This window comes from Helianthus annuus, chromosome 13 (assembly GCF_002127325.2).
Source record: "Helianthus annuus cultivar XRQ/B chromosome 13, HanXRQr2.0-SUNRISE, whole genome shotgun sequence".
NCBI lineage: Eukaryota > Viridiplantae > Streptophyta > Magnoliopsida > Asterales > Asteraceae > Helianthus > Helianthus annuus.
In genome coordinates, this window is record NC_035445.2 from 27,414,396 (window position 1) to 27,422,755 (window position 8,360).

Here is an 8,360-nt window from a genome sequence, read left to right on the forward strand (position 1 = left end):
TAATTATCCTATATATAATCTACAAAACATACACATATTAAAATTTTCCTACATATACCCTACACATTATAGAATTTTATCCTAATCACGTCGAAATTTGTCATACACACCTCAAAATATATCATACACACCTCGTAATTTATCTTATACACATTGTAATTTATTCTACACTTTAAATTAAGTTGTTTTTTAATTTGAAAAAAATATATATTTTGAAAAGGAGTTACAAATTTAATTTACTTAGTTCTTAAATAGGAAGAATACACATTAATGATATACGTAAGTTTACCAATATACCCTTAAAAAATTAAATACAAGTAATTAGATGAAGTAAAATGAACCATTCTTATTGGTTTAATCTCCTTTTTTCTTCTTACAATTAATTTCTTCCCATTCCTGTAAAAGGACCTTTTTCGTGAAAGTGTGAGAAGGCGTAGACATTGACCTGTAGACATCATGTTTTGAACTTAGGCATCATGTTTTGGGTTGTTTTGTGTCTTGAATTGTTATATTTGGTGTTTTTTCTTGCCAAAACAACCCAAAACATTATGCCAAAGTCCAAAACATAATGTCTACATATGAATTTTTATGCCCTCACACTTTTCTCACGAAAAGTGTCATTTTTACAGGATCCTAAGACTATATATATATATATATATATATATATATATATATATATATATATATATATATATATATATATATATATATAGTGAAGAGTTCAAATGAGAAGATATTTTTTGTAAGAAGAAGAAAGAAGAATTTTTAACCAATAAGAATGATTTATTTTAGTTAATTTAATTGTTGTTTTTAATATTATTGTAAGGGTATATTAGTAAACTTAAATAGATCATTAATTTCTGGTCTTCCTCTTTAATTAACTACGTTAAATTTGTAACTTATTTTCAGAAAAAAAATATTTTAAAAAAATAATAATTTAGAATGTAGAATAAGTTACGATGTGTATGATAAATTATGAGCTGTGTATAATAAATTTCGATATGTGTAGGATAAATTTTGAAATGTGTAAGATAAATTTGATATGTGTAGGCAAAAATTTTTATTGTGAAGGATAACAGTCTTTATGACGAATTAATTAATCAAAGATAATAAAAAATAAGATGGAAAAAAGTATTTGATGTTTTACAATTTTACCCTTTGTTCTTTTTCTTTTCAACTAATTTTTCTTCTCAAATAAACTTACCTATATATATATATAGGGGAATGCTAGACAGAAAACCCTTAAATTCTTAGGAAACTCTGGAAACTCAAATCTCCCCCTATTTTTACCCAACCTCCCGACATTTTTTTTTTGAAAAAAATAACACATGTAATATACATGTTTTAAAGTGTTTTGGGCCAAAAAAAACAAAAAAACACCGAAGGGATTTTTTTTTTTAAAAATAAACAAATTTCAGCAATGTCCGGTTGCCTAACATGTGTTAGACAAAAATGCTGAAAGTTGCTGAAATTTGTTTTTTTTTAAAAAAAAACCCTTCGGCGCTTTTTTGATTTTTTGGCCCAAAACTCTTAAAAACATGTATATTACATGTGTTATTTTTTTCAAAAAAAAAAAAAAAGTTGGGAGCTTTGAGTTTTCCGGGTTTCTTAAATATTTAGGGTTTTCTATATAGCCCAACCCTATATATATATATATATATATATATATATATATATATATATATATAGATTAAGAAACCTGCAAAAAAGGTTAATAATGCGAGAAGTGTAGGAAATAATATTGTGTTGACATATGTCCTTCAATCTAATTAATTAAAAAGGGCAATAATGTAATTTACTTCAAAGTTTAATTAATTGATAAAATAATATTTTTAACCTCCAGTGAGTTATTTTAGGTAAGTGATATAATTTTATTTGTTTACAAAGATTTAAGAATTAAGTTTTATATACCAACTCAGAGATTTTATAAATAATTATCGTCTGATTCATAGAGATTGGAGGAAATTATGGTTCGTATTTTTTTTGAATCATCAGTTTTTTTTTTTTTTGAATCATTAGTTCGTATAAAATACCATACGTTTTCCAGAAAGCACCACTACTTGAATCGTAATACAATCATGGTGTTCTAAAATCTAGAATGATTTTTATTATTTTTGCGGGTATAAAACACCATACAAATTCCAAAAACACCATGAATTGAATCATAATACAGTCGTAGTGTTTTAACATCTAGGATGATTATATTGCTATTCTAGATATTAAAACACCATAATTGTAATCATAATATAATGTTACGGACTCTAGATGTTAAAACACCATAACTTGAATCATAATTTATTATTTGCAATGTTATGGTGTCTTATAAACGTTCATGGTGTTTTACTGTAAAACACAACGCCTTGAATCACAATACAAATAAAACACCATTGCCCTTCTCGTTAACAGAAAAAATGGATGAAGTTAACTGATATACACAAAATACAACATATAAATCCTGTCAAATGAGGTATAAAAACAACCCTTTTTAGTACTAATGTTGGAAAATGTGGGTTTCTTTCTTTACTTTTGATTTTTAGGATTAAAAGGTCTTAAACGGACAAAAGGAACAAATTAATGGAAAAAACCAACATAAATACAAAGGAAAGAAGTTGGCACACTATACCAACCCTCCAAACTTCACCCCAAAAGACAAAATAACAAGACTAGAACCCAAGCACGGGACCTTGCCCACCGGGCATGGGTCGTGCCCCATTCAAGATTCCCAGAAGATAAACACAAATAGAAAACGAAAAGGGACACGAGGTCGTGTCCCCTATAGCATGGACCGTGGTCAACTCTCAGATTCGCAAATCTGGGTTTGTACAACAAATACAGAAGACACGGAGCCGTGTCGTTGACACACGGGGCCGTGTGTGCAGAAGAGCTGACATCAACATTAAATGAAGACAGAGAAGGGAAAGACACTGGGCCGTGCGAACCAGGCACGAGGCCATGTGAAGCTACTGTTTTCAAGTATAAAAGGAGGTGCTCGGCTCATTTGCAAACCATCCCTTGGCAAACCACTTATCTCACACTGCCACCACTCCACCATCACAATATCACCATCATCCACTACTTTCATCCCTCATCCATCCTAAGAGTGTGTGTGTGTAGTCTCGGGATCCAAGATTGATAGTAAGAGTTTTTGCCAAACAAAGGTCATGCTTGGCTAATCTCTTACATCACTTGGTGAAGACAAAATCATGTATGTATTAGTTTTGATTTTCTAGCTTTGGTAAATTTTTATTTGGGTTTGTATTAATGACTTTAATAGCTAGTTTTTTTATTGAAGGTGAACTTTACTTAGTCATTTCTTCATGTTTTGTTGATTCACTCATTCGTGTCTTTACGGTCTATATAAAGCGCATTAACTGCCTGGAAGGGGGTTAGAAGGGTGGTCGGATAAAGTTCTTGCCTCGTTCAGTGTATAGATGCGAGGACCTGATTCAAGCTTACTAGGACTTCCCTTGAGGCAGATGGCATCAAATCGCGGGAAGTAAGAATGGATTGTAATCCCATATGAACAAACTACTATTAAAACTTAAACCGGCCTTGCGGGACTGTATCCCTGTTGACTTAGACCAATATGGCCGAGGGTAGTGTTGCCTCCAAAAGAGGGACATGCCACTTTTTGCATTAATAACTTACTTACTTATCTTTCAATAATCCGACCTTGCGGGACTGTATCCCTGCTGACTCAGACCAATATGTTGCCTCCAAAAGAGGGACATGCCACAATAACTAAGATAATATCTTAAAAAACCCAAAGTGAGGAAATCATCAAAGGATACATAAATGATGAGTCGGATCCAAGTGATTCTATCTTGTCTATCTGTTTTATTTATTTTGTCTCTTTATTTTTATTTATTTAAAAAACAAGAAAAATTCTCTACATTTGGTTGGATTAGACGTCGACGATATTTAGGTATTAAAAGCTCTTGTGTCCTTGGACGACCTCGGTATCTTACCATCACTATACTACGCCGACGATGGGTGCACATGCCCTAACATGTTGTGGAGAGTGATAGTTTTATATCGTGTTTTATAAATTTAAAGCTTGATTAAAGAGTAAAAAAAGTACTAAAAATACATTAAAAATCCGTACATGCTCTGACACGTCAAGTTTTTGGCGCCGTTGCCGCGGAAAAACAAGGATTTTAAGAAAGTTTAAAATTGGCGACCTAATCATTTTTATGCTTTTCTAATTTTTCTTTTTAAGTTTTTCTTCTTTTTCTCCTATTTTTCACTTTCTGCAAGAGTGACACGGGGTCGTGTGTGATCAACACAGGGCTATGTCACATCCCAAGTAACATCAGAATTGTTTTCTGCCAGATACGAGCTGCAGCACGGGGCTGTGTGACGACCACACGAGGCCGTGTAACAACAACAGTTTGTAGGAAAACAATAACCACCTGATCCCAACGATTAAAACCAATCTGGCAAACATGGATACTTATGTTTATTTTTACCACCGCCACTCTTATGATGAATGATGCAAGTTATGTGGTGGAATGCACAAAGAACTAGAATGTTCCATTCTAAGATTGGATCCCCACTACTTAGCCCCATCGTTTTCATGTGACGATCACCTTAAGATGGGCGGGAGTAAAAACGATAATGACATCCATCTACCTGAATCCCATCAACCCTTATACCTAGGATACTTAGAAGACGTAAGTCAAATAGAAAAGAGGATTCTCCAAAAACTCAAAGAAATAGAATCCATGATTAAGGCGCGATGCTCATCAAGGAACAAAAGCGAAGGAGAATCGATGGAGGAACATCCAGGCACAAACAACACCGAGACCAACAAACTTACCCTATACACTTGCGAAAACGAAGGCGATATTCATCCTTGTATCAAACTCGCGATGACAGTCCCCTTTACAGTATATGAGTCTCACACTGATTGTTTGGACGGGAGCGAGTCGACTAACACCTTCTTTAACAAGAGCCCAGATAAGGTAAATAAGGGAAGGTTTCGCCCTCCCATTTTTAAATTAGGATTCTATATTTCCGACAACCTCATGCGTTTTCGTACCTCTCTCCAGAGCCTAAGGTATATCCGAAAATACGGTGTTTGTAAGACCCTTACCTCTATTTATCAATATTCATATAAGTTTCGACAATCAATTTGTATTTGCGATTACACATACGTTGAAAATACGGGTTTCTCAAAACTTTTAAGAATTTAAAACATTTCGTCTTAATATAAATATGTCGTCGTTCAAGTTGGGATGGTGAAGCGTATTGCAGAAGCTTTAATTTCTGATTGTGTTCGGTCCTTCAAACGAGCTTGATCTTCATTCGTAAGCTTACTATCGTTCACCTATGATTAAAACCAACATTTACATTAGTATGAAGGCTTTGAAATTCATTTGAACAAGTTCTTAGCTTAATCAATCATACTTTTATATTCAGATTTGCATACAACATCTCAATATTTGCATATACATACTTTTATGTTCAGATTTGCATACAACAGCTCAATATTTGCATATACATGTTTTTATATTCAGATTTGCATACAACAACTTAATATTTGCATATACATACTTTTATGTTCAGATTTGCATATAGCATATCAATAATTTTACAGGCCCCCAATTCATTCTAACACTTTACCCCCAATGATATTACTACATACACGACGGGATTGAGTGTTTGTGGTCGCGTGATGCCAAGGGGCCATTTCGACATAAAGTTTTCCTTTTTGTTACTGCATTTTGCCCAGCTTTGTTATTTCTCAAATTAGAAATATAAACTTGCACAACTTTCACTATGCTTATCAGCTTTACACGATTCTTGTTTCTATATGATCGTAATACGTTTACCTCTATGTGCATTACCTCGGATTCAAAATAATCTTGTTTTATAAAATAATGGCTTACGAATCCAATATAAAATTATTTGACCCGTTATGTTCTATCATGTTTTTCACTTTTTATGAACAAGGTTAGTCCTTGATCATGGCTTCATACACTAGCGTATTCGCTTTCAATACGTGGTTTGCATATGTATTTATATCCATTTTACAAACTAGATTCAAACATCAAGTTTTCCGTTTTTTTTTTACTTAAAGAGCCTCTAAATTCTCTAAGTTTAAATTCCAAACTAGAATTCATCAATTTTCATTTCCGTTACTCGGCTTACGCATTCAATTCACTAGATTCATTTCGTGACCTTCTAATCACTTAAAACCAACATTTAACTAATCACTGTATTTAGACCCGTTTGGTAATCTAAGTGAATCTATCACTTCATCGACATACCAAGCGCATCCATTTTCACTATATCAAAACATTAAACATAACTACGACTAACTCGTCTATAAAAATGTGACAAAATGACAAGTCACGTACCTGGCTCGGGTCAACGTATTGTCTAGTTTTAATTTTTTGCTTTAATAATTTGCTAATTCATAGCAACGCAAATTCCATAAACCGTTATATCCTGTGAGCATAAGACTCGACAAGCACATATAAGTCGTTATTTGTCAAATAGTGTTAACATTACCATTTAACCCGTTTGGTCTAAACGGCCAAACATTTTGCCTAATATCTGAATGGTATTTTTTTACCTTTTCATTATTTAACCCATTCCAGATTTCTAACCATAGTTATATCTCTTAAATCTGTTCCTTACGCGTTTGACCCAACATGGCTTGTGCCATATGGTGTCGTTTAAACTTCAACTTTTATCCGTCTACACGTGATTAAATCACCGTTTTACCTTTATTATTCGTTTAGGCTTACCTTACAAAGTAGCCATTCAAAAACTCATTTTGTATATGTCATCTCATGACCAACTTACCAATTCGCCCCTTTTTACCATTAAACATGGTTTTTATCATTTTATTTGTTCCGACCCGTATCATTTCGTGTCGGAACCCATATTTTGGATATAACTTTGGTCGTATTTATAACATATAAAATAAATACATATCTTACAAAAGGGTGTAAGCTTTACTTACCTTGCATCCTAAATACGTTTTTTCTTCATACTTGATTCGTTTGACCCACTTCCTTCCCAAGCTTCCACCTAGCTTATCCAGCGTCAAACTATCATCATAATTCGTAAAACGATTAGATTAGTCATCATTACTTACGACTATTCTTTCTTACGGATTTATGTCGAAATTATTGTTCGACTTCATCAGTGGTTAGTTTGACTTTAAAAAGTCAACTACCTTTGATCATATGAAATGCACAATTAAGTTCAATCAACATCATGTTTAGAACCCGTATTATCCCATATCACACGTAATTAGTCAAATTAGCCAATTATGTGTTTCTTTCGTAATTTCATCATATCAACATTCATTCGGGCATTTTAACAAACACCTTGCGGGCAAGATTCTTATATATCTTTTATATAACTCATGGTCATTCTTTTGACCAAATTTTAACATCATAATCAAATCTCTATGTCTAGTGTTCATGAACAACATCTAGGACTTGCATCATGTCTTCAAATTTCATAAATTTAACACTCTAATTTAAGTGTTCATCTCCTTATCATAACACTCACTTAACACCTACATGATTAGTTAACCGAAACACTAAATCATGGCACTAAATCAACAAGTTTACATCTAGGGCTTGTTCCTAGACCTGTACTCATATCTATTTCACTATAACATTCATCATTCATACCAGAATTTCATTCATGAATGTTAATCAGGATTTCAAAATATCACCAAATAAAAAAATTCAACATACATTGTGATCTCCTAGCTTAGGTGATCACGGAATTAGTTGAAGCCCCAATTTTTAGCTTGATTCATCTTCAATTTTGAGAAATTTAGTGAGTTTAGGGTTTGAAAGAAGAACCCTTTCTTGGCTCTGTGAAAATGTCGACCAGAACACACACAAAGTGTGTGTTTTGAGTCAATTTTCCTTATTAGTAATATCACTTTCAAACTTGACCATTTTAGTCCCTCAATTTCCAATTTTATATAAAAAGGATAACTTGGTCAAGTTTTCTCTATTGCATACAACATTTAATATTAACTAGGTGAATTATTCCTATTTACTTTACCCTTGTTTATGACCAACTTATGTATATATATATATATATATATATATATATATATATATATATATATATATATATATAGAGAGAGAGAGAGAGAGAGAGAGAGAGTAGGAGTTGGGTAGAAAGTGTGTTTTTCCTAGAAAGTCTATGAAGCAATAAGAACGCGACATGTGGCATTGAAGGTTTTTAACTAAAAGGGCAATTGTGTAATTTGAATATTATTTTAATTATGGATTATTTTATTAGGATAACTAACTAATCATACAATCCATACAACATACTCATAGGAATTTGTAAAAAAGGATTTTACAACACTGCTTGAG

At 32.6% G+C, this 8,360-nt stretch overlaps 1 long non-coding RNA gene across 1 annotated transcript; it reads right to left on the reverse strand.

Moving 5' to 3' along the window:
* Positions 1-5,114: 5,114 nt before the first annotated feature.
* Positions 5,115-7,853, reverse strand: LOC110902463. Its single transcript, XR_002571133.1, has 3 exons — positions 7,722-7,853; positions 6,974-7,061; positions 5,115-5,329 (listed from the first exon to the last, which is right to left on the reverse strand). It is a non-coding gene; the product is annotated as an uncharacterized LOC110902463 (long non-coding RNA).
* Positions 7,854-8,360: the final 507 nt, after the last annotated feature.